Below are 27,870 nucleotides of genomic sequence, written 5' to 3' on the forward strand. Positions count from 1 at the left end.
TAGTATATATTTGCTGGGGAATCTCGATATTTTTTAAAATAATTATCCTTCACTTATAATCTTTTATGAATATTACCTGCCGGCCATTGTGGCCGCGCTGTTCTAGGCACTTCAGTCTGGAACAGCGCGACCGCTACGGTCGCAGGTTCGAATCCTGCCTCGGGCGTGAATGTGTGTGATGTCCTTAGGTTAGTTAGGTTTAAGTAGTTCTAAGTTCTAGGGGACTGATGACCTCAGATGTTAAGTGCCATAGTGCTCAGAACCATTTGAACCATTTGAATATTGCCTCTGTCATAATGATCTGTGCTGTGATAAAGTAAAATATGGCGGTACGATAAACATACTTTGAGACTGCCCTAGCTCATTCGGTAACAAAACTGACTTAAAAGCAGCAGAAAGGAGATGAAACTCGGGTTCAAATGTACTTGTACGAACCCTCAGATCCAGAGGCGTAACGTATGCGATACAGGTCCCGCCGGCAAAAGTAAAATACTGACCCCTTAACATAAAATGTATAACCTACTATTAACCAAAGTAACTTTAATTACAGCAGATAAAAATTTAATGGAGACTATTATAAAATCTCATGTAATATAAACAAAGAGATATGCGTAGAAGCAATTCTCAGTCCTGTGTTTCAGCTTTCCTCACGCGTCCAGTAATCGCTCACCGTTTGAAAATTGCTAAAAATTTTTCTCGGAGAAGAGCTTCTGCTCCACGCATCCCGTCAGTAGACCTTTACTTTGTACTAGCTATTAAGGTCTACTATATAAGACCTCGTGTCCTTCAAAGCCATTGTCTCAACAAACAAAACGACAACAGTCCAGATCAAGTGAAAACAATTTCACTGTATGTTTAAAATAAAATAACTATCGAGGTAGTCTGTAACAATCGGCATCCTTGTACCTCGGATTATTCTTCATTATTGCTGAATATTGGCAAGCAGATATTTTCAAAGAATTGTTGAGGAATGGAGTGGGCGTATTATAGCTTGTCACTTGTACTGAAACATGAACGCAAGCCTAAAAGATGGGAGTCCATTCACAATATAGTGCGTCTGTTATTCGGGGGACTGCCTTTACTTTGCCAGACAAAGACGAGGAACGGGGGAGTGTGTTCCTTGGTTGTCTCTGCACAAAGACGCGTGAAACAAACGTATGTTTTAGAGCTCAGAAATTTTAGCTTCTACCTCAGTGTTCATTACTTTTTGATAAAGACAGGTGAGAAATATTTATTTTATTTTGTTTTTATCAAACTAAAAATATTGTTGAAGCGATGCACTCACAATATTATGTATGTGGGTGGTCGAGTCCTAGCACACCCAAGCAGTCGGCGTGCATGTGAGAGGGACGCCAAAGGCGTAATTGCAAAATTTGTACACATGGTGTAGCAAAATAAGTAGTGAAAACTGACACGGGTGGATATGTACGATAACAGAATAAAGGATGTTCCAATAAACGTAGGTCCACAAACGAGCCGTGTGCGAAATGATTACGAATGTGTTGTTAAAAACCACCGCTGGCCTCCATGTCAAACATTGTCGTATTTAATACTGCGGTGGTTATAATTAAAGTACAGTTACCCACAGAGGCCCACTGAGCTGTAATTAACGTATGGCAGCGAAACGTAGTCGATATTCTAATGCGCTAACACCGAACCGATTTACTGGAAAGAAGTTAGTTCCAGGTTTGGTCACCAGCGCAACTGGCGCTCAGAATGGAAGAAAGTCGTATAGAGATGTTCCCATATTCAATGTGTTAGGATCGGGACGTGGGCAGAAGAGATCAAACGAGTGAGAAAGGCATAATGTTTATTTTATTGTCAAACGCATCTCACACAGTTTGATCAGTATGTGCACCGGAGCGGTCGACGAGATGTTGTATGGTGTTAGATTTACACCTGGGGGCCAAAATCGGAATTCTTTTTTTTTTTTCAGCGGAAATCAATTCCCATTAGCATGTCTACCAAGTTTCGCTACCATAAGTTAATTACAGCCCACACTGGACATATCTGTACTTTAATTACAACCATCTGGTACAAACGTACTTGAAATATGAACTATCCGATTTAATCGCCAACTAATTGGGCTGAGATTTCACTCAAGGCCTACCTTAACAAGAAACAGAATACTGTTTTAGCCCGTTACATCATACAATTTGCTGTAAACTCGAACTTGTAACAGGGGTTCGAGTAATCCTTGCATTAGGAGTCTGTTGCGGGTATTTTCGTTTAGGTTTCCGCGAGTTTTAAGCTTGCTTCGAATTTTTGTGAATTGTCGCTGCAGTATGTGTAAAGTTAGAAGATGATAGGCATTGTGCACGAACTTTTATGCAGTTCAGTAATTGTAATATTTGTTTCGGTTCTTCTATTTCTGACACACTGTAGCAGGAAATGCTCGCAGAATTTTCGGAGTGAGAACTTTATTGTATACTACGATGTCTTCTCCTACATCACGCAGTGCTTGAATACGACGGTTACATTCCAGGTGTGCTCTGTTCAGCTTTTCGGCTGTCGCTGACTGTACAGGCATTGTCGCATCGAAATAATCGTTGTGCGCCTATGTAATGCGACTGCTATCTACGTAGCAATTCAATAAAATTTTGTTAGTTTCCTCGAACGTGTTAGCTGTTATAGATATTCCATGTATTAACAACTTCGGTTCGCCTGATAGGTCCCCTCGTAGGAAAACGTATTTGTTTGCTGTAGAAAGCGATGGGTCTTTGTCAGCGGTCAAGTGGGAAAAAAAAAGTTCAAATGGCTCTGAGCACTATGGGACTTAACTTCTGAGGTCATCAGTCCCCTAGAACTTAGAACTACTTAAACCTAACTAACCTAACGACATCACACATATCCATGCCAGAGGCAGGATTCGAACCTGCGACCGTAGCGGTCGCGTGTTTCCAGACTGTAGAACCGTTCGGCCACCCCGGCCTGCTCAATTAGAACAATTCACACAAACAGGACCACATTTCGACATCTCTACAAAATAGCTCAAGCTTAATCGCTGCTAGCTTAACAGAGTGGGGTACACTGTAGGTGACGTGATATTCATTATTATTCTGCGACGCTAAGGTTGAAGGCTTGTAATAAATTGTCTCTTTAGCCATCTGTATAAAGCATTTAATTTTGTCGATATACTCCTCCGAGCTGGGCAAGTCTGCGCCATATTCAGAGTCACAAAGCACCATCTAATGAAATGAGCTTCTCCAACGTGTGTTGCAGACATTCCCTGTAGTGTTCGAAATCGTCAAACGGGGTGTCTGTAGTATAAGTCCTGAACAGCCTTACACAACTGCCTCTCCGTAACGCGCTTTCTTTTGAAATGTACTGGCTGTTTTTTCTAATTCGTTCAGCATTATGTTTTACTAAGGACAGCTATTGCAAAATTGTGAGTGCGCTTGTGTGTAGCTTAGACGTCTGACAAAGAACGTACGCGCCAGCATAAAATATTTTTTTTAATATATGTTGCTTCCAGATACGGTATTGGTACACTCTAAACGAACATATTTTTACGCTAGTAATTGCAACACAAATCGAAGTTTCTGAATGATGCAGCAAACGATGTTTTGAAGCAAGCAATTCATACGATCGTATTATACTGGACTGGACTTATCTTGTGATGCGGTCTGAAGTCGTCTCTTGTTTCCTGCAGCATGAAGTGAGCCGTTAATTGTAGAGACCACACAGGATATAGTAATTTCTACCAAGTTTCGAACCGTAATATTGCAGACGCACGCACTGTGATTCCAATATAACATTAATTTATTCCTCACAAAGGAATGTACACCACAGAATATACAACAGATAAAGTCATGGATAATCAATATTGTCAGAGTGTTTATAATTATAAGAATCTACATACCACAGAGTCAATACTGTATTGCATTCGTCTCTGAAGAGCGTTATGAATTATTTCAGATATCCCCAGATCTTTTCGTAAATACTGACGAAAGTATTCCACTTCTTCAACACATCAAGGGTTGTAAATATACTCAACAACCGTATGATTTTCTTAACAGAATATTTCTCTTTCTTTTCCCATACACATTTGTATTTCATTTTCAGTTGCGTACATAAAAATGTGACAGCATTTAGCAATTTTCAACTATTTTCACAGCAAATTTCAAAAAATTAATTACGTACTATTGAGGTTTCTTCATGTGTAGCCCACGCGTACAACATACGCTGTGAAGCAGTGTCTTTTGAATAACAAGTGAGTATAAAATTAGATTTTTTTTGTTTTCCTTTCCGATGTAGAAATGAATTTATTTCCGCTAATATTTAGTACTGGATAACATTCACAACTTTATTTCTGACACAGAGCAATCTCTCTGCAGTACTTTTTTTAAAGAAACAATTTACGTGATCACTAGATTTGGAGTTTTTTTTTAATCTTTAAGCAAGAGCTCAACGAAATGCAGTTAATGCCTCAGGGAGGGATGAGGAGACTACAAAGGATATGTCACTTGTTTTGGCAATGTTCTCGAGCTGGTTCTGGCGAGAAATTGCTTGGTTTTAGGTCGAGGAAGGAAAATTAAGTGAAAATTGGTATTAGGTCTTGAAAAATTATTTCCGTAGGTATATCGTGTTTATAAAGTTAGCTCTTTGCGACTAAATTTCATATATTTACGAGTCACTGATACCATTTAACGTTGTGCATTCATAGTTCCATCATTGAAAGACAAAGAGAAACCAGTCACAGCAAATCCAGAAACTGCGGCAGAAAGGTGATGAAATAAAAGAACGAAATAAAAAGGACATCAGTTCAGCCACTAGACCCCAAGGATAAGAATGCCTACGGGAAAAAAAGATAAGGTCAAGATGGTGGCTACTAGATTGCTTCAGCTTGTCAGACGTGAACGGTATTGAACCCAAGCTGTTCTTTTGCCTTACTTCAGGAAGCAATTGATTCAAGAAGCTTCATACTTCACAAACTATTACAATTTTATAAGTTTTTAAAGGACTGCAGAATAGCATGATCGCTAACATTTTTGTATTATGAAATGATAATTAAATGGACACCCTAGCTGCAAACAGACGTTGATGTACTTCATTGGGGACATGTTGAAAATGTGTGCCCCGACCGGGACTCGAGCCCGGGATCTCCTGCTTACATGGCAGACGCTCTATCCGTCTGAGCCACCGTGGGCACAGTCCCTCGTACGGGACTTGGTAGTAAATGTGTATGATGGGCAAACATCTATTAGGCGCACTACGAATGTAGTGGTGTGGACATGTTGGGAATGTGGATCTCACGGGGAGCGTGCAAGGGATAAGTCCCTGCAGACGCGCTATCCTCTGTGCTCACGGTGGCTCAGATGGATAGAGCGTCTGCCATGTAAGCAGGAGATCCCGGGTTCGAGTCCCGGTCGGGGCACACATTTTCAACATGTCCCCAATGAAGTACATCAACGCCTGTTTGCAGCTAGGGTGTCCATTTAATTATCATTTCATTTCTAGCAAAGCTGCATGGTCATCCACAGTAACTGTTCTTTCGGGAACAGATACTACCGTGATATATATTTTTGTATTACTAAGTAATAATTGTGTATTAAACCGGGGACCCAGAAACAACGGAGAGACTTCGTCCCGCCGTAGCCCTCAGTGGTTCACAACCCCACAACAAGCCGCAGCAGTCCACTCACCTCACCGCCGTCCCACAAATTGTAAATTTGTGGTAGGGTATTATGGAAGCAAACTGCTGAAGTCATCGGTCCCTAAACTTACACACTACTTAATGTAACTTAAACTAACTTACGCTAAGGACGACACACACACCCATGCCCGAGGGAGGACTCGAACCTCCGAGGGAGGAAGTCGCGCGGACCATGACAAGACGCCTCAGACTGCTCGACTAGCCCCCGTGGCGCCGCTCCACACCGAACCCAGGGTTTATTATGCGGTTTGGCCTTCAGTGGACACCCCCACCCCCCGGGGAAGGTCTCATACCAGACGAGTCTAATGTTTGCGTGGTAGAGTAATTACGGTGTACTGGTACGTGGAGACAGTGTTTGCACAGCAATCGCCGACATAGTGTAATTGAGGCAGAGTAAGGGGAACAAGCCCGCATTCGCCGGGGAAGATGGAAAACCGCCTTAAAAACCATCCACAGGCTGGCCGGCACACCGGACCTCGACACTATTCCTCCGGGCAGATTCGTGCCGGAGACCGGCACGGCTTCCCGTTCGGGACGCAGCGCGTTAGACCGGGCTGACAGTAATAAATAACAGTAATGATGCAACACTCAAGACGTGTGTGCACTTTGCATTGTGGAAAGAAGTGTGTATTAATCATTAAACTAAAATGTAGCACTCTCGTAGCTCTTGTGCTGTAATCAGCCTGAAGTATGTTATAATTATTCAGCTTACAAAAAAGTGTAAACACCTGAAAACCAAGTGAATATATTACCATGTGAGGGGCTCATCAACACATGTAAGTGTCGTTTGATTTAGATTGTTGTGTAAATTAAGCTTCATGTCTCTAGGGGTTGGATGAGGACGGTCACGGAGGGGGATTCACGACTAAAATTAACCTCTATGAAAGGACGAGATGTTTTGTTACAGCGTACGTGCATAATTCTCGAGCAAATTTCGTTAAATTTTAAACTGATACGATATGTAGTTGACAGTGTTAACAGGAGCATGAGTAGGACGTTTCGGTATTAGGATGAAAGCTGTGCAGGGTCGACGGGGCCGTGGCCTGTCATGCACATCCTTTTTACCACCTTGAAAATGCGGTACCCATCGCCTCACACTGCTGACGTCTATTGTATCGTCTCCATACACCTTTTACAATCGTCGATGGATTTCGATTGGCGCGATTTCTTCAGCAGTGAGGAATTCAGTCACACGTCGTTGTTTTATACGTGCGTCCATGTGAGACTCCACTTTGAAACAATCGTCTGCTGGCGCCAATTACTGTAGAACAACGGAACCACCTGCAAATGAAAGAGGAAGGTTCAAGCATTAGCAATACACAAACGACATCTGGCGCCGACATCCAAAGTCAAAACAAAATAGTAGGAGGCATTATTTTCGGAATGATCCTCGTAGTATACAAGAGTTACATGATTACGAGATCATCTCTGAAAAAGTTCAAAGAGCCCTCTTATGGGACATTATGGTTAGATGAGAATGTCCTCCATATCTTCTCGATGTAATTAAAAAGCTTATAACATGGCACTAAATAATGTCACAAACAGAAAATCTACAGTATGAAGAAATTTACGTCAACTAAAGAGTCCGTCAGGGTTGTAGCTTAATCCCTACAAGCTTTAATATTTACATATATGATAGGACTACAGAATAGAAGCACAGAGCAAGCCCAGCAACTAAAGTAAATTAAAAAGTTCACTTTTGATAAATACAGTGCTGTCGCTGATGATCAGGCTACTATTATTCAACGAACTGAGAAAGAACTTCAGAGATCTGTGTATTATCTTCAACAGATTTGCTCGTGGTAGAACATGAAAGTCTCTGCATAAAAGAACCGAGACAACGGCTTTGAAAGGCTAATATCCAGTTGGAATAAAAATAACCCTAGACAACAGATCTACTCAGCAAGTGTCTCACTATCAACACCTCGGCTGTGACACAACTTACAAAACTGATCTTGGTACCAACCAGAACCTGAGGAAATTGCAGACCATATGTAGGGACAACCTGGATAACATTATCTAGGAAAACGAGAAAAGAAACAAAAAGATAATTTTATAAGTGATGGCTATGCCAGTTTTGCTTTACTGCTCAGAAACATGGCTGAAGAGTGTCTAACATTTTGGTAAGATATAGGAATCGTTCCTGAGTTCTGTAAAAGGGTGCGTGAGACTGCATAGATTGAAAAATGATGATGTCAGAAAAAGTGAATATTCTGAAATTTGAAGAGAGAATGAAGGAAAATAGAGAAATATGGTTCTCATGCCTGAATAGAATGCAGACAGGCTGAAAACCAAAATAAGTTTTATCATAATAGACCGAATGGTAAAAATAGAAGAAGAAGGGGAAAACAAAAGGACGCTAGTAAAAATCGCATACCACATTCATGGGAATGTAAATGTATGTTTCAACAGTATACGCTAGTAATATTGAAACCTTGCAAAACATAGCAATATTTTTATCAGATATTAAAATTTAACAGTTGCAAATTTTAGGGAAAGCTTGCAACAGTTAGACTGGGATGAGGTGTACAGGGAAACTAATGCTAATTTAAAATCTAACCTATTTCATGGTACCTTTGTGAGCATTTTTGAAAACAGTTTCCCTAAGGAAACAGTGAAACATAATTATAAGAAACCATGTAAAAAGCCTTGGCATCAATGTATCTTTTAAACAGAAAAGGGAAATGTATCTTATAGCAAGAAGGAATTAATGATCGAGAAACAGTCAAATATTATAAACGCTACTGCACTGTGTTAAGAAAAGCTATTAAAAAGTCTAGAAGTATGTTAATTATATCTGAGATTAGCACCTCTGATAATAAAATTAAAGCAGTTTGGAATTGTATTAAAAAGCAAACAGGGCAACTGAGAGACTGTATGTCTATCAGACTCAATGAAAAGTTTAACAAACAATCAGAAGTAGGAAATATTTTAATAATAATTTTTTAAGTTTTGTACCGAAAATAGACTCCAACTATTCGTTAGAAAACACAAGGCTGTGTATGGAAGAGGCAGTACCTGTGCAATTTGATAAAATTGAAATTCAACCCACATCTCCTACTCAAATGAGGAAAATAATAAATTCCCTCAAAATTAAAAGCTTGCATGGAATTGATGGCATATCCAACAGAGTGCTAAAAACTTGTTCCCAACAGTTAAGTAGGATTCTCAGCTACATTTGTAGTAGCTCACTGCAACAGGGCATTTTTTCAGGTAGACTGAAATATGCTATTGTGAAACCAGTAAATAAAAAATGGGATAGATCTAACGGTAACAGTTACTGCCCAATCTCACTTTTGACGTCTTTATGCAGAATTCTTGAAAAAGTAATGTATTCAAGAGCAGCTTCACATATTTGTAAAAATGAAGTACTAACAAAATGTTAATTTGGTTTCCAGAAAGGCTTTTCAACATAAAATGCTATATATGCCTTCACTGATCAAATATTAAATGCTCTGACTAACTCAACATCACCCATTGGGATATTTTGTGATCTCTCAAAGACTTTTGACTGTGTGAATCATGAAATTCCTCTAGGTAAGCTTAATGGGGCCCTTATTGTTCTTAATATATATTAATGACATTCCACTCTATAGTCATGAAGATACAAAGTGAATTCTTTTTGGTGATGATACAAATATAGTAATCATACACAACAAACAATAATTAGCAGAGGAAACTGTAAATAATGTCTTTCAGAAAGTTGTCAAGTGGTTTTCTGCAAATAGACTTTCACAAAATTTTGAGAAAACACAGTACATACAATTCTGAACAGTAAATGGCACAAAACCACTGTAAATATAGACTTTGAGCAGAGGCCTGTTGCTAAGGCAGAATATTCTAAATTTCTGGGTGTGCACATTGATGAGAAATTGAATTGGAAGAAAGAGATTGATGATCTTCTGAAACAGTTTGGTTCAGCGATTGATGTTATTAGGGTTAGTGTAAATTTTGGTGACAAATGTATCATTAAATTAGCCAACTATGCCTGTTTTCATTCACTGCTCTCATATGGCATCATATTTTGGAGTAATTCATCATTAAGAGAAAAAGTATTCATTGCACAAAAGTGAATAATAACTGGAGCACACCCAAGATCACCTTGCAGACATTTATTTAAGGAACTCGGGATATTCGTAGTACCTTCACAATACATATATTCACTTATGTAATTTGTTGTTAATAACCCATCCCAATTCAAAAATAATATCAAAGTGCATAGCTACAACACCAGAAGAAAGGATGATCTTCACTATTCTGTGTAGAATCTGACTTTGACACAGAAATGGGTGAATTATGCTGCCACAACAAACTCTGGTCGTTTGCCAAATAGCATTAAAAATTTGACAGGTAGCCAACCAGCATTTAAAAAAATTAAAAGAATTTTTGAATGACACCTCCTTCTACTCAGTAGATAAATTTTTAGATATGAGTTAGAAACTGTAAAAAAAAATTATATTGTGTAGTGAAAACTTATGTTAAACTGACACATTCCACATCGTTATGAAATGTCGTACGGTATTCATTGTCTATGGAAGAAGTATTAGTGTAATGTAATAAAGATTGTGCTGGCAGGAAACTTTTAAAAAATTATTTTCATCTATTGCAAATGAAGCAGCCAATTACTGCAGTTTTTCCCTCAAAAAATTACGTCAGCTTCTTCATCAGCACTAGCATCATGTTCAAAAACATTTCCAAATGATCTCAATATTTTTATCAAAATAACAAACACACACACATCTTTATGTCAAATATTTAGCCTTGTCACTAAAATTCATTGCTTTTATGCTTTACTTTTTCAATGAGCACTTTAAGTTTGTGTAGTATCGTTTCAACAAGGTTAGCTCAAGTGTTTCAAAATGGTCAACATTATAATGTGTCACGTGAACAGTCAACATCCTATTAAACTGAAGGAACTGCCAAATGAAAAAAATTATGTATTACTTTTTTTATTGTCCACATATAAATCAGTTAAAAATCGCATTCATTATTTTTTCACTTATGTTTTTATACAGACACAATAAAATCAATCATCATCTTTTGGGTAGTAGTGGCCCCAAGCAAAGGAACACATTTTATCTAGAAGTATACAATTTTTATCATCTTGTGCTGGTAGACCTACTGGTTTATAGTGACATCAAGCATTGTTTCGTGAAGCATTAGTTACATCATTAACCTACATCCATAGCATAGGTAGTATGATTTTTGATCGTAATAAATAATGGAACACTATAAAAATAAAAAAATTGGATCCTTTTGAATATAGCATCAATTTACGTCAGTTTGCAAAGTGGGGCCTAAGTGACAAGACGACTGCCATTGCTCCTGCATGCTGTTAGGTGAGACCGCAGCTTGTTGTCTCGTGGTAGCACTCTTGCTTCCCGAACATGGGGTCCTGGGTTCGATTCCCCGCGGGGTCAGGGATTTTCACCTGCCTCTAGATGACTGGGCGTTGTTGTGTCTTCTTCTTCATCATCATTCATCCCCATTACGGTCGGAGGAAGGCAATGGCAAACCACCTCCACTAGGGCCTTGCCTAGTATGGCGGCATCGTTTCCCTATGCTCTGTCAAGGAGTATGGGACTTCATTATCAAAATCACTGTTAGGTGGGGCAAAGATGGTCAGTTTACAGGGTTGGGCAATGGTTGTTAATGAGCAAAGTGAGTGCCATTAACCCACATGCTTAAGGGGAGGGGGGGGGAAGTTGGCAATGATGGTCAGTTTACAGGGCAACTGCCGTTATCTGACATGCTTTTGGGTGGGAGAATGATGGTCAGTTTATGGGGTGGGGAAATGGTGGTCCATTTACAGGGCAACTGCCATTATCTCACACACTTTTGGGTGTGACAATGATGATCAGTTTACAGAGTGGGGCTCTGATGGTCAATTTACAGGGTAATTGTCAATATCTCACATACTTTGGGTTGGACAATGATGGTCAGTCTACAGGGTGGGGCGATGATGGTCAGTTTACAGGGTGACGGCCATTATCTCCCATACTGTTGGTTAGGGCAATGTTAGTTTACAGGGCGACATGCATTTTATGTCAGTCATCGTGACTGAATGCATGTTTTTATTCAGCAACTATGTGATACAAGTTAGGCTTACCCTGTTGCTGTGTAATCTTTACGCTGTCGGCAGGAGCAATGGAACAGGCAATCAATTACGATCCTTGTACAAAATTAACTTTGGATAATTTCTTTGCACATAGCATGTTTAGATGGCAGCTGCATGTATTAAGTAATGTTGCAGGCCATTTCGACCATGTCTGTGCAGTATGTCACATCTGTTTACGCTCAGGGTCAACTGCAGTTCACCACAGCCTTTTGACCTTACTATCTTGCTATTGATAATATTTGCAGAACATCAAGGAAGTGTTTCCTGTTTTCTGTTATTTTCAGATACAATCACAGGATTCCATACGAAACGTAACATTATTTTAAGTGAAGGGCAGATGTGGAAGCTTTTTCACTAATACAAAAGATGGATTTTTTGAGGCCCAATGGAAATGATAAACAATAGCAAATGGAACGTCCAAATAACGTCAAGTTACAAAGGAAAGTCTAGAGATGGTCATTATCCAGCAGTGAGAGTCAAACGGCTCTCACGAAGTTGGCTTTATAATAGATCCAGAATTTCAAAATTTAAATAAAAAGGATCATTAGTTAACCCTAGTAATGTGCGCCAGGGCAAAATAGACTCGGTAAGGTTCTTTTTCTCCTAATTGTGCGAGTATCGTCTCACGCTCATGTGCAATTCCTACCAACGAAAATTAAATCTAGACTGACATCCCGCCGAGAATGGATGTTCGCCAGTCTTTAGTCATTTACTGTTATTCATTCGATAGACACAATTGCCGAAAGGTCAGTGTCACATTGGTGTGTATATTACGTAACTTTAAAGTGTCAGTGGTTGGTTTCCTTGAGAATTTGAAGCATAGCGCACGCAGCATTATTAGACGAACTCAGTCGCGCGAATGAATGTGGGGTAAGTGATTTCGTGATGAAATCTACTCTGAGATTGATACTCTCGCAGGAGCTACTGGTTACACCGAAAATGAGGAATCTTGAAGCAACACTGAAACAGAAGCATGGTATAACTTGTCGTCCAAGGAAGACACAGTCATCGTTTAGTACAGAGAGATAGTACTGCCGCTGATCACAGTGCGCTTCTTCGTAAACCACTCGTGGAGATACCCCACATAATACTCTGAACCAGTCTGCACATCTAAGCAGAAGATATGTTCCTACTGACATTTAAGTCTTTTTTTAAATTACAATAAATATCTTATATGTTGTTCTCTCTATGTTGGCATTTTAACGACTCACCAAAAGTTTTTTTTGTAATTAGCTGACATCGTCAAAAGGAGAGCTATCTCTGTTATCAGTGTAAAAAAGCTTTCACAAGAGAAGTTTTATTGGCCAGATAGCAGTTGGTGCAAATCCTGATTACTAGTTTGAGCAAAGTTATATTCCCATCTTCAGATCTGTAAGTGTTACATACATGTTACAAGATTTATAATTGTCATACAAAAGTAGTACAGAGCCGATTATCAACATACACACATATCTGACAGCAGTCTATGTGCTCTAATTGACGTACATGACACCACTATCCCATGCTCATTTAGTTATGGCTTTTATTTTATTGTACTCAATGTTGCATGGGAGTGTCCTTTCTCTGAGATAAACATTATTTTACTGCAGGACGTTGGAGTCACATACATTTTTTAACCCTTTGTTTTACGTAGCATTTTTAATTTCCCAGTTTACCTCCATGTTTTCAGCGGTCGGGTGTCAATGTGTCACATGTGGTGGCTTTATAACTCACGTATCTGATGGTGTGTAAGAATTAATTAATGTTTTGTTCGATATTACATATGACAGTCACAAAACTTGTAACATATTTGCAACATTCACAAATCTCATGATGGCAATATAACTTAGCTGAAACTAGTAATGAGGATATGTATCAACTGCGATGTTGGCAAAAGACAATAACTGGTCGCTGTTATCCTGGTGTACATTCTGTATGACGTTTTAAGAGGTGTACTATGCTGGAGTTAAGAAAGAGGAAGGAACGCAACGCTAAGGAATGCTAGCGCGTCAGTTACTCAGCAAACAGAAAGACCATATTCCTTTTGAAATTGGTTTTTAGTGACTGTGTTATAATAAAAATTTGTGTGTATGCACCGAAAATGTTTATAGATTATTAATTTAATAACACTAATTTATTTGTTTTGGGAAGGGGTCTTGCTCTTCTTCAGACACAAAGGGATAAAAAACAAGTGGGCCTACTCTCCACGTTACTAAAATGACTGTCAACTGAATTATGGCTGATCGATTGCCTAGCTGTGACGGCATCCATGAGTTTCAGATCATATGCCTTTCTATACAGGAATGGAAACTATACAGGGTGGTTCAAAAGAAATAACATAGGACAAACAGAGTGACCAGAACTGCACCAACAAACTTTCACGAACGGTAGTATGGACCAAAACAAGAAAAAAAGAAAAAAAATAACGCGCAGTTGAGCACCCCACAAACCAAACATCGTCATCATCAACAATAAAAAATAAAGTAAACATGGACTCTAAAATGCATTCCTTAAGAGCAATCAGCACTTCTTCATCTTTGATGCTGTGAACCAAATCTCTTTTTCTACAGGCTCTTTGCTGCACACATTTTGAGAGATGGCATGGACCAAAACAAGAAAAAAATGTCTAGCAAACGTGGGATCTAAAATTCATTCCTTACGAACTATGAGCACTTGTTCATCTTCGCTGCTGTGAAACACGTCACCCCTAGTGAAGAAGTGCTCACAGCTCTTACGGTATGCTTTTTACAGTCCTTGTTTATTTTTTTGTTTCGTCCATACTACTAACTCTGAAAGTCTGCTTGTGCAGTTCTGGTTCACCCTATTTGTCCTACAGGACATGACTTTTGAATCATCCTATATATGATACATTTCGTGTCGCAAAGACGTGTTTATACACTCCTGGAAATTGAAATAAGAACACCGTGAATTCATTGTCCCAGGAAGGGGAAACTTTATTGACACATTCCTGGGGTCAGATACATCACATGATCACACTGACAGAACCACAGGCACATAGACACAGGCAACAGAGCATGAACAATGTCGGCACTAGTACAGTGTATATCCACCTTTCGCAGCAATGCAGGCTGCTATTCTCCCATGGAGACGAACGTAGAGATGCTGGATGTAGTCCTGTGGAACGGCTTGCCATGCCATTTCCACCTGGCGCCTCAGTTGGACCAGCGTTCGTGCTGGACGTGCAGACCGCGTGAGACGACGCTTCATCCAGTCCCAAACATGCTCAATGAGGGACAGATCCGGAGATCTTGCTGGCCAGGGTAGTTGACTTACACCTTCTAGAGCACGTTGGGTGGCACGGGATACATGCGGACGTGCATTGTCCTGTTGGAACAGCAAGTTCCCTTGCCGGTCTAGGAATGGTAGAACGATGGGTTCGACGACGGTTTGGATGTACCGTGCACTATTCAGTGTCTCCTCGACGATCACCAGTGGTGTACGGCCAGTGTAGGAGATCGCTCCCCACACCATGATGCCGGGTGTTGGCCCTGTGTGCCTCGGTCGTATGCAGTCCTGATTGTGGCGCTCACCTGCACGGCGCCAAACACGCATACGACCATCATTGGCACCAAGGCAGAAGCGACTCTCATCGCTGAAGACGACACGTCTCCATTTGTCCCTCCATTCACGCCTGTCGCGACACCACTGGAGGCGGGCTGCACGATGTTGGGGCGTGAGCGGAAGACGGCCTAACGGTGTGCGGGACCGTAGCCCAGCGTCATGGAGACGGTTGCGAATGGTCCTCGCCGATACCCCAGGAGCAACAGTGTCCCTAATTTGCTGGGAAGTAGCGGTGCGGTCCCCTACGGCACTGCGTAGGATCCTACGGTCTTGGCGTGCATCCGTGCGTCGCTGTGGTCCGGTTCCAGGTCGACGGGCACGTGCACCTTCCGCCGACCACGGGCGACAACATCGATGTACTGTGGAGACCTCACGCCCCACGTGTTGAGCAATTCGGCGGTACGTCCACACGGCCTCCCGCATGCCCACTATACGCCCTCGCTCAAAGTCCGTCAACTGCACATACGGTTCACGTCCACGCTGTCGCGGCATGCTACCAGTGTTAAAGACTGCGATGGAGCTCCGTATGCCACGGCAAACTGGCTGACACTGACGGCAGCGGTGCACAAATGCTGCGCAGCTAGCGCCATTCGACGGCCAACACCACGGTTCCTGGTGTGTCCGCTGTGCCGTGCGTGTGATCATTGCTTGTACAGCCCTCTCGCAGTGTCCGGAGCAAGTATGGTGGGTCTGACACACCGGTGTCAATGTGTTCTTTTTTCCGTTTCCAGGAGTGTAGCTAAATATTTTTTTGGAGGTATGTTATTGGTTACTTACTGCAGGTATGCCCTTTGGCTTTTGCGAAGTTGCATTTTGTTGCAGTATTTTTACACTGATTTTCAGTCATATTGCACTTACCACTGTGTTTTATTTGTAGGTTATAAAGGGTGTGTTATAATTAACGGCGAAAACGCCCCAGTAAACATGGTTCACATGTGAACTGATTGTGAGACAACTGCAAATGTTGGGGTCACGAGCTGCCACTGACTTCAATATGAAGTACTGCTCTAGTCAACACAAGTTTATTTGAATTTGATTCAGATCAAATCTAATTGGATTCAAATTTCATCCATGCCCTATCTTAACAAGAAATACAATACAACGTCAGCATGATGACTTATAATTTACTACTATACTCTTGTATTTGTTAAACCAACATTTTGTCTCCGCATGTGGATACAATATTGCGCTCATCCTAGTAGTGAATTGCGAATTCCTTCCAAGAAACCCCTGGTCATCTCGTGAATCTTTACAAGACTATAATTCACTGTTTCGTTTCTTTAACTGCATCATGAGAGTACTGAACATTTCATTTTTGAATTGTCCCAGCTACAAACATTTTGAGGGTTGAGGTCAGGTGATCTTGGAGATTAAGTGACAGGCCTCGTTTAGCATATCCATTAAATGTTACCTCTAATCAGCACCAGTCCCGTCATGCTGTTACACAACAAGATAGTAAGGAATGGCATTGCTCAGGCACACAGAGGTATCAACAAGAGCCAGCTGCTAGATGAAAGCATTTCGACACCGTTAGTCGGTCACCAAGGTGACACTTCCGTGTGTGAGTGTAAGTGAGCTTAGCAGGAAAGTGGAAGACAAGTGCAGATCAACCTGCCTCCATTACTCTCATAACGTTATGTAAGAAGCAAGCAACAACACCTATCACTTGTTTAACGATGCAGTTATGATACTGAAACAAATTGATTGAGTCAATACAACAAAACTGAAGACCGCTTACAGTTCATTATGAGAGAGACTGATTCGGTTATTACAAATTATGTTGTGCAGCAAAGTCACTCCCCAGTGCCATAAATACTACAGCTCGCTAGCCTAGAAGCAGTCGATCAGTAGCGTTGATGGTATTCATGTCGTCTGCACTTTGTTCTCTGATTATTATATTGTAACATCTTGCGTGAGAATGTTCCAGTATACTCTTGCTGCCTGATTTAGTGATCACCGATCCTTAGCCAAGGACAACTACAAAACGGCGTCCAGAAGTGAAGCCACCGCTGATGGGTAGTCCACAAGTCGACAAACACCATTCCACATTCTACATCTACATGATTACTCTGCAATTCACATTTAAGTGCTTGGCAGAGGGTTCATCGAACCACAATCATACTATCTCTCTACCATTCTACTCCCGAACAGTGCGCGGGAAAAACGAACACCTAAACCTTTCTGTTCGAGCTCTGATTTCTCTTATTTTATTTTGATGATCATTCCTACCTATGTAGGTTGGGCTCAACAAAATATTTTCGCATTTGGAAGAGAAAGTTGGTGACTGAAATTTCGTAAATAGATCTCGCCGCGACGAAAGACGTCTTTGCTTCAATGACTTCCATCCCAACTCGCGTATCATATCTGCCACATTCTCTCCCCTATTACGTGATAATACAAAACGAGCTGCCCTTTTTTGCACCCTTTCGATGTCCTCCGTCAATCCCACCTGGGAAGGATCCCACACCGCGCAGCAATATTCTAACAGAAGACGAACGAGTGTAGTGTAAGCTGTATCTGTAGTGGACTTGTTGCATCCTCTAAGTGTCCTGCCAATGAATCGCAACCTTTGGCTCGCCTTCCCCAAGTTGTTCGTAATTTTAACACCCAGGTACTTGGTTGAATTGACAGCCTTGAGAATTATACTATTTATCGAGTAATCGAATTCCAACGGATTTCTTTTGGAACTCATGTGGATCACCTCACACTTTTCGTTATTTAGCGTCAACTGCCACCTGCCACACCATACAGCAATCTTTTCTAAATCGTTTTGCAACTGATACTGGTCTTCGGATGACCTTACTAGACGGTAAATTACAGCATCATCTGCAAACAACCTAAGAGACTTGCTCAGATTGTCACCCAGGTCATTTATATAGATCAGGAACAGCAGAGGTCCCAGGACGCTTCCCTGGGGAACACCTGATATCACTTCAGTTTTACTCGATGATTTGCCGTCTATTACTACGAACTGCGACCTTCCTGACAGGAAATCACGAATCCAGTCGCACAACTGAGACGATACCCCATAGGCCCGCAGCTTGATTAGAAGTCGCTTGTGAGGAACGGTGTCAAAAGCTTTCCGGAAATCTAGAAATACGGAATCAACTTGAGATCCCCTGTCGATAGCGGCCATTACTTCGTGCGAGTAAAGAGCTAGCTGCGTTGCACAAGAACGATGTTTTCTGAAACCATGCTGATTACGTATCAATAGATCGTTCCCTTCGAGGTGATTCATAATGTTTGAATACAGTATATGCTCCAAAACCCTACTGCAAACCGATGTCAATGATATAGTCTGTAGTTCGATGGATTACTCCTACTACCCTTCGTAAACACTGATGTGACCTGCGCAATTTTCCAATCTGTAGGTACAGATCTGTCGGTGAGCGAGCGGTTGTTAAGTAGGGAGCTATTGTATCAGCGTAATCTGAAAGGAGCATAATCGGTATACAATCTGGACCTGAAGACTTGCCCGTATCAAGCGATTTGAGTTGCTTCGCAACCCCTAAGGTATCTACTTCTAAGAAACTCATGCTAGCAGCTGTTCGTGTTTCAAATTCTGGAATATTCCATTCATCTTCCCTGGTGAAGGAATTTCGGAAAACTGCGTTCAATAGTTCAATAACTCTGCTATAGCGGCACAGTCTTCGGTAACAGTACCATCGGCACTGCGCAGCGAAGGTATTGGCTGTGTCTTGACGCTTGTGTACTTTACATACGATCAGCATTTCTTCGGATTTTCTACCAAATTTCGAGACAATGTTTCGTTGTGGAACCTATTAAAGGCATCTCGCATTGAAGTCCGTGCCAAATTTCGCGCGACTGTAAATTTTAGCCAATCTTCGGGATTTCGCGTTCTTCTGAACTTCGCATGCTTTTTCTGTTGCCTCTGCAACAGCGTTCGGACCTGTTTTGTGTACCATGGGGGATCAGTTCCATCTCTTACCAATTTATGAGGTACGAATCTCTCAATTACTGTTGCTACTATATCTTTGAATTTGAGCCACATCTCGTCTACATTTGCATAGTCAGTTCGGAAGGAATGGAGATTGTCTCTTAGGAAGGCTTCTAGTGACACTTTATCCGCTTTTTTAAATAAAATTATTTTGCGTTTGTTTCTGGTGGATTTGGAAGAAACGGTATTGAGCCTGGCTACAACGACCTTGTGATCACTAATCCCTGTATCAGTCATGATGCTCTCTATTAGCTCTGGATTGTTTGTGGCTAATAGGTCAAGTGTGTTTTCGCAACCATTTACAATTCGTGTGGGTTCGTGGACTAACTGCTCGAAATAATTTTCGGAGGAAGCATTTAGGACAATCTCGGAAGATGTTTTCTGTCTACCACCGGTTTTGAACAAGTATTTTTGCCAACATATCGAGGGAAGGTTGAAGTCCCCACCAACTATAACCGTATGAGTGGGGTATTTATTTGTTACGAGACTCAAATTTTCTCTGAACTGTTCAGCAACTATATCATCGGAGTCTGGGGGTCGGTAGAAGGAGCCAATTATTAACTCAGTTCGGCTGTTAAGTATAACCTCCACCCATACCAATTCGCACAGAGTATCTACTTCGACTTCACTACAAGATAAACCACTACTAACAGACACAAATACTCCACCACCAATTCTGCCTATTCTATCTTTTCTGAACACCGTCTGAGACTTCGGAAAAATTTCTGCAGAACTATTTCAGGCTTTAGCCAGCTTTCTGTACCTATAACGATTTCAGCTTCTGTGCTTTCTATTAGCGCTTGAAGTTCAGGGACTTTCCCAGCACAACTACCACAATTTACAACTACAATTCCGTTCAGGGCACCAGCTGCTCTCAGACTTCAGAGACATTCACGTCGAATGGCCTACCAAACCGGTAGTTCAGCATCAGCATTCAGCATAACATCACAGCATCTGACATTGCGGTTCATCTGATGGGACAACACGGGCAGTGACCTCAGAGGGCGGAGTACTCTCAGGACGGCGTGCGGACTAGACGCACACACACACCCACGCACCACGGACTCCGCCTCTACCACAGCAGGCCAGCCGAGGGAAGCGCCTTCCGAAACCCCGGGCGGGCAACCCGCCACCCTCTGAGTCACACCTGACGCAGCAATTTTCAGCAGCCCAGAGTCTGCCTCTCAATTCAGCAGATTTCACTCCGGCTTACAAAGCCACCTGCCGCCACGGAACACACATGACAAGATGTATTCTGAGGACTAAAAGAAGTAATATTTGATCTCGTCTTATTGCGTCTGATAATGACGCACAAATACTTTGTTCAAATGGTTCAAATGGCTCTGAGCACTATGGGACTTAACATCTATGGTCATCAGTCCCCTAGAACTTAGAACTACTTAAACCTAACTAACCTAAGGACAGCACACAACACCCAGCCATCACGAGGCAGAGAAAATCCCTGACCCCGCCGGGAATCGAACCCGGAAACCCAGGCGTGGGAAGCGAGAACGCTACCGCACGACCACGAGATGCGGGCCAAATACTTTGTCCTCCATCCTGACGAAACAGTAGGACTTTCCAGCCTGAAAGTGGGCGACCCCTACAATGCATCCACCACATTCCCCAACCATGGGCCAAGGTGAAATCTGAGAGCAATTAGATGTGGTAGTAACTGAAAAGACTAGATTTCTAATATTTTTGCACTAATTGGGACAATACTTCATACTGAATCAGTGATGTCTTGCAGTCACACATTCGCGGTTGTCTCGCACACAGTTCCCTTGAGCACCCGTTTAGTGAAAAGATTTTGCTTCTAGTACAGGTATCGCATACTTTTACTCATGCAAGTTTTCACTTGCGTGGGTGGACCACATAGACAGAAGATGAGCACATTATACTCGCAGAAAACATGATGACACAAATGTAATCTTGCTGCTATATGAACTTTAGCTGCTCTGTAGATGTGTTTAGCTCAAAGATGTTTCGCTCAGTTTGCACTTGCATGATTTGGTGTCACCGTCAGACACCACACTTGCTAGGTGGTAGCCTTTAAACCGGCCGCGGTCCGTTAGTATACGTCGGACCCGCGTGTCGCCACTATCAGTGAATGCAGACCGAGCGCAGCCACACGGCAGGTCTAGTCTAGAGAGACTCCTTATCACTCGCCCCAGTTGTACAGCCGACTTTGCCAGCGATGCTTCACTGACTACATACGCTCTCATTTGCCGAGACGACAGTTTAGCATAGCCTTCAGCTACGTCATTTACTACGAGCTAGCAAGGCGCAATATTCAGTTACTATTCTGAACAGATAATATTGTGGATCATGTACCGTCAAGAGCGACGTTTATCATTAATGGATTAAAGTTAAGTATCAAACTAATTACGTCCGCTTTCTGAATTCTAATTTCTTGTCATGTTCCAGACCTCACGTCAGTATAGTCCTTCCCTCCTCACGCCCCGCATTCGGGAGGACGACGGTTCAATCCCGCGTCCGGCCATCCTGATTTAGCTTTTCTGTGATGTCCCTAAATTGCTCCAGGAAAATGCCGGGATGGTTCCTTTCAAAGGGTATGGCCGACTTCCTTCCCCGTCGTTCCCTAATCCGTTGAGACCGATGACCTCACTGTCTGGTCTCCTTCCTCAAACAACCCAACCCAAACCCTCCTCACGCCAGCCTGCGTGAGCTAAAACGCGTGCATTTCGGCCTCCTCTAGTAACACTGTGTTGGCTCTTCTGCCAACACAACACATGACATGCGATTAATCTTGCAATAGTTCGCAATATATAGGACAATTTAGCAATTGCATTCACTTGTGTGTTAATATACAGAATGCTATATTTCGATAAGGGCTGTTGATTGCGAGATGGGTTTCATTTCTAACAAGAATAACAACAGATATTTACATGTGGACAAGAATAGGTGCTATGTCGATGTTTTTATGGCGGTCATCTTGTGCTCATGCTGTTATGGTTTGTCCGAGTCTAATGTGCTAACCTTTTATAAGGGCCTCAAATACACTGAGATGTTAACTATAAACCTCACGCAGAACACTGTGAAAACTGAAACGTGACTTAAAAACAGTGTAAAAATTTGCAACAAGACGAGAATGGACGCTCGACCATCGCAGCAGTGAGAGGACACACACGCAGCAAAATATCGCTGACAAATATTTCCACACCATCGCGCCCATGTGTACAGGGCGAATCAAACAGTTGTTTTTATTTCGTGAACCTTTCAAGAGAACGAAATGAGGTTTTCAGCAAATGGCAGGACGCAGAGAGTCGCGTAATTTCGAATCCATTTAAAGGGCCCTACAGACGCACGAATTTCTTGGCCGATCGACCGACAAATTGAGCGTGTGCACTTGTAGGCTTGTTGGCCTACCGACTAACTGATTTCTCTTGTCGCCACCCCCCCCCCCCCCCCCCATTCAATTCACCCGACAAATTGTGCTGTGTGTAGCGCTGATTTTTGCAGATGATATGGTAATATGGGGCGATAAAGAGGTAGATGTACAGTTACAACTTGATGCGTGGAAGGAAATAATGAAAAGGTATGGATTAAAAATAAAGATAAGAGTGAAGTAACGGTATTTGGGAGAGACAAAGGGATCAACGGAAATATTACTTTGAATGGAGAACCCCTCAAAGTGGTAGACAGTTTCACTTATTTAGGGAGTGAAATATCTAGTGATGGAAGAATAACATACGAAATTAATAGGATGTTACAGAAGGGGGGCAATTTCTACCAAACAATAAAATACCTGATTTGGTATAAGAAAGTTTCAGAGAAAGCAAAACTCCATATGAATAAGAGTTACTACTTCCCTATTGTCACCTATGGAAGAGAAACATGGGCAATGATAGAAAAGGACTGGAGCAGACTGCAAGCAAGGAAAATCAAATTTCTCAGAGCAGTTAAGGGAAAAACAAGAATGGACAGGGTAAGGAACGTAGATATCAGAAAGAACCTTAAACAAGAAAGAATGAGAGAAAAAAAAGAGTAAGATGGTACGGGCATGTCAAGAGGATGTGTGGGCAGAGACTCCCCAAAATTATAGAAGAACTAAAGATGGATGGAAAAAGACCTAGAGGGCGCCCAAGAATACGGTGGAAAACGGGAGTAAGAATATATGTGGAAAGGAGAGGTGTGACCTGGCAGCAAGTGGAGGAAGAAAAGTGGTGGGAGGACCGAGCCAAATGGAGAGGACTCGTCAGCACCCAGACCCGGCAGTAGCTGGAACGGGATCCGGATATAAATAGACTAAAGAAGTATGTGGCGAAGACTTTTTCTCACGTTCTCGCTAGTTTTTGAGTGGTTCAAACGTTTCCAAGATGGCTTAGAACACACTGAAGATTACACACGACCGTGACTCCCTTCAGCATCAAAACAGGATGGGAATATCGAAAAAGTAGATAATCTGACTCGATCTGACCGTGGTTGAGTTTCGATCAGTTGGTGGAACAGTAGGAATTGACAATGAATGCTTAAGGCGAATTCTACGTAACCATTTTGACATAAGAAAAGTGCGTGCGAAACTGGCGCCGGAAATTCTCACGATCGAACAAAAAAAGCTCATGAAAATGTTTATACTGACACTTTGAATACTATTGAAAATGGTCCTAATTTCTCGGAAAGAGATAACATACAACAAATCTTGGTTTTTCACTTATGGTCCAGAAACTACCGGCCAATTCATGCACTGAAAGAGCCCAACTTCACCGAGAGGAAAAAAGCTCTAATGAGCAAAACAAGATTCAAAGAGATGACGACTTTTTTTCTATATTCATGGAATTTTGTATCTGAACTGGTTTCCCAAAGGTCAAGCTGTTAATCAAAATTAGTGCCGTCAGGTTCTCGCTCAACTCCATGAGAAAATGATATAAAAACTACCAGAATTGTGGAAGAGCAAGTCACGGGTTCTGTGTTCCGCATAATGACAACGCACCAGCTCTTACCACAATGTCTGTTGAGACGTTTCTAGCGAAGTACAGCGTTCCAATGTTAGACTATCTACATAACACCATGTGACTTTGATCTATTCTCCAAGTTCAAATCTACTTTAAAAGGAACAGGATTTCAGTCTGTTGAAGCAGTGAAAGAAAATGTGGCACACTTCATCAAGCAGCTTACAGAGGAAGACTTCTAGGATTGTTTCCATTCCATTCCATTAGAACTACTGACAGCCTTGGGAGAGCCAGTCCTGACAAAACTCTATCATCTGGTGAGCAACATGTATGAGACAGGCGAAATTCCCTCAGACTTCAAGAAGAATATAATAATTCCAATCCCAAAGAAAGCAGGTGTTGACAGATGTGAAAATTACCGAACTAAAAGTTTAATAAGTCACAGCTGCAAAATACTAACGCGAATTCTTTACAGACGAATGGAAAAACTGATAGAAGCCGACCTCGGGGAAGATCAGTTTGGATTCCGTAGAAATGTTGGAACACGTGAGGCAATACTGACCCGACGACTTATCTTAGAAGAAAGATTAAGGAAAGGCAAACCTACGTTTCTAGCATTTGTAGACTTAGAGAAAGCTTTTGACAATGTTGATTGGAATACTCTCTTTCAAATTCTGAAGCTGGCAGGGGTAAAATACAGGGAGCGAAAGGCTATTTACAATTTGTACAGAAACCAGATGGCAGTTATAAGAGTCGAGGGGTATGAAAGGGAAGCAGTGGTTGGGAAGGGAGTGAGACAGGGTTGTAGCCTATCCCCGATGCTATTCAATCTGTATATTGAGCAAGCAGTAAAGGAAACAAAAGACAAGTTCGGATTAGGTATCAAAATCCATGGAGAAGAAATAAAAACTTTGAGGTTCGCCGATGACATTGTAATTATGTCAGAGACAGCAAAGGACTTGGATTGGGCAGTTGAACGGAATGGACAGTGTCTTGAAAGGAGGATATAAGATGAACATCAACAGAAGCAAAACGAGGATAATGGAAAGTAGTCGAATTAAGTCGGGTGATGCTGAGGGAATCAGATTAGGAAATACGACACTTAAAGTAGTAAAGGAGTTTTGCTATTTGGGGAGCTAAATAACTGATGATGGTCGAAGTAGAGAGGATATAAAACGTAGACTGGCAATGGCAAGGAAAGCGTTTCTGAAGAAGAGAAATTTGTTAACATCGAGTATAGATTTAAGTGTCAGGAAGTCGTTCCTGAAAGTATTTGTATGGAGTGTAGCCATGTATGGAAGTGAAACGTGGACGATAACTAGTCTGGACAAGATGAGAATAGAAGCTTTCGAAATGTGGTGCCACAGAAGAATGCTGAAGATTAGATGGGTAGATCACATAACTAATGAGGAGGTATTGAATAGAATTGGGGAGGAGTTTGTGGCACAACTTGACTAGAAGAAGGGATCGGCTGGTAGGACATGTTCTGAGGCATCGAGGGATCACCAATTTAGTATTGGAAGGCAGCGTGGAGGGTAAAAATCGTAGAGGGAGACCAAGAGATGAATACACTAAGCAGATTCAGAAGGATGTAGGCTGCAGTAGGTACTGGGAGATGAAGAAGCTTGCACAGGATAGAGTAGCATGGAGAGCTGCATCAAACCGGTCTCAGGACTGAAGACCACAACAACAACAAGCATTGTGATTGACCGCTATTTATAATACGTAACAGCCCTCTCACCGGAATTGGAGGTCAGGCCGGCGTAGTCCCCTAGTAGGTAGGCCGCACGCGCGCGTCAGGTGGGGGCGTGAGCAGAAGTTCCGCGCCTGGCGTGCCTCCGCGGCGACCTTGCCCGCGCAAAGTGTGCCGGCCGGCTGCCTGCTGGTTATGTGGGCCGCGCGTAACGGCCCCCGGCCCATCACTGCGGCGCCGGTACTGTGGAGCACCAGCCAGCCCTCCTCAGCCTTCCACGCAGCGTTGTCGGCTCCTCGTGTGGCCTATCCAGTTTAGCGCGTAGGCACTGCACGGCCCCTGCTAATATATGTGTGCACGGTGCAGTCTGCATTGATCAGGTGGAGTCAGATGGGGAAAGCGCCATGATTGAGCACATTCTGCCTCAGGGGTGGTGTGCTTGCTTTTTTATTATTTACTACCCCTTTCCTACTCCCCTCTCCCTTTGTCCTTCTCCTCGTACCCCCTCCCCCCCCCCTCTATCTCCGTCCATCACTTTCCCTCCACTCCCTGTACATCTCTTATTCCACACTCTTCTATCCATCTCCTCCTTTCTCATCTCTCTGTCCATATCCTCCTGCCCCTCTCCCATATCCATTCCTCCCCCCTCCCCCACCAGTCACTGTCCATCTCCTCCTCCGCCATCTATCTGACCTTACTTATTATTATTGCAAACGGAACATGGATTGGGGACAGAAGTCAAAATGAATGGGTAGATCGTATCTGTGAGGGCAGTAGCTTTAATGACAGTATTTCGTATGGTCTTAATCTACCAACAGGTAGGACATAAAGCTAGCCATGAACGCCACTTCCCTGTTTTCTGTTAAAAACGACTGCTAAAAGGAAAATGAAACCACACATTTTTCACAACACAGCTTAGCACGTTATTTCTCGCAGTCGGTTTAGTAGAAGGGATTTACTGTGTAATTCCTACTCGGTTTCCCCCCATCACCACGCAGCGGGGACTACAAGTCCCACCGCCACACCTTCACCTGCCCATGTTAGGCAAAATTTTTCTGCCTGACACGTGTAGCACTATCACCGTCAGAGGGTGGTACGGGACTACAAGTCCCACCGCCACACCTCCAAAGTGAATTGCAGTGACGCAGTCACTGCCCTGTGGAAATTTACTGCCCCACCAACACAGTTAGACCGGAATAGACCGGTGATGCTGTATCGTAACATATCACCCCGGACTACAAGTCCATTTAAAAAAAAAAAAAAAAAAAAAAAAAATTCCCCCCAAACGCTGTCTAAGCTCTTCATCAGTCTCATTGATTCGACAACCATGTAGTCAGCTTGCGATATGCGTACACCTACCAATATTTCGACCCCTGACTGGTGGCCTTTTCGTTCGTAGAAATAAACCTCGACCTGAAATTGTAAGTAGGCTGTTTATGTGTTCTTATTGGCAGCGTTACGTAGCGCTCTGTATGAAAATCACTGGCTGTGCTGTGTGCAGTCTGTGGCTAGTTTGCATTGTTGTCTGCCATTGTAGTGTTGGGCAGCTGGATGTTAACAGCGCGTAGCGTTGCGCAGTTGGAGGTGAGCCGCCAGCAGTGGTGGATGTGGGGAGAGAAATGGCGGAGTTTTGAAATTTGTAAGACTGGATGTCATGAACTGCTACATATATTATGACTTTTGATGACTATTAAGGTAAATACATTGTTTGTTCTCTATTAAAATCTTTCATTTGCTAACTATGCCTATCAGTGGTTAGTCCTTTCCGTAGGTTGAATCTTTTATTTTGCTGGCAGTAGTGGCGCTCGCCGTATTGCAGTAGTTCGAGTAACCAAGATTTTTGTGAGGTAAGAGATTTGTGAAACGTATAGGTTAATGTTAGTCAGGGCCATTCTTTTGTAGGGATCTTTGAAAGTCAGATTGCGTTGCGCTAAAAATATTGTGTGTCAGTTTAAGCACAGTCATGTACAA

The 27,870-nt window shown here is 42.2% G+C and overlaps 1 protein-coding gene and 1 non-coding gene across 2 annotated transcripts in view; both read left to right on the top strand.

Annotated features, from left to right (window-relative positions):
* LOC126412901 (uncharacterized) overlaps nucleotides 1–27,870 on the top strand; it is a 380,720-nt gene that overhangs the window by 74,672 nt on the left and 278,178 nt on the right. The window lies entirely within an intron of this gene.
* Trnat-ugu (transfer RNA threonine (anticodon UGU)) lies at nucleotides 5,303–5,377 on the top strand. Its single transcript has one exon. It is a non-coding gene; the product is annotated as a tRNA-Thr (tRNA).

The sequence above is a fragment of the Schistocerca serialis genome, chromosome 7, assembly GCF_023864345.2.
Source record: "Schistocerca serialis cubense isolate TAMUIC-IGC-003099 chromosome 7, iqSchSeri2.2, whole genome shotgun sequence".
Taxonomy (NCBI): domain Eukaryota; kingdom Metazoa; phylum Arthropoda; class Insecta; order Orthoptera; family Acrididae; genus Schistocerca; species Schistocerca serialis.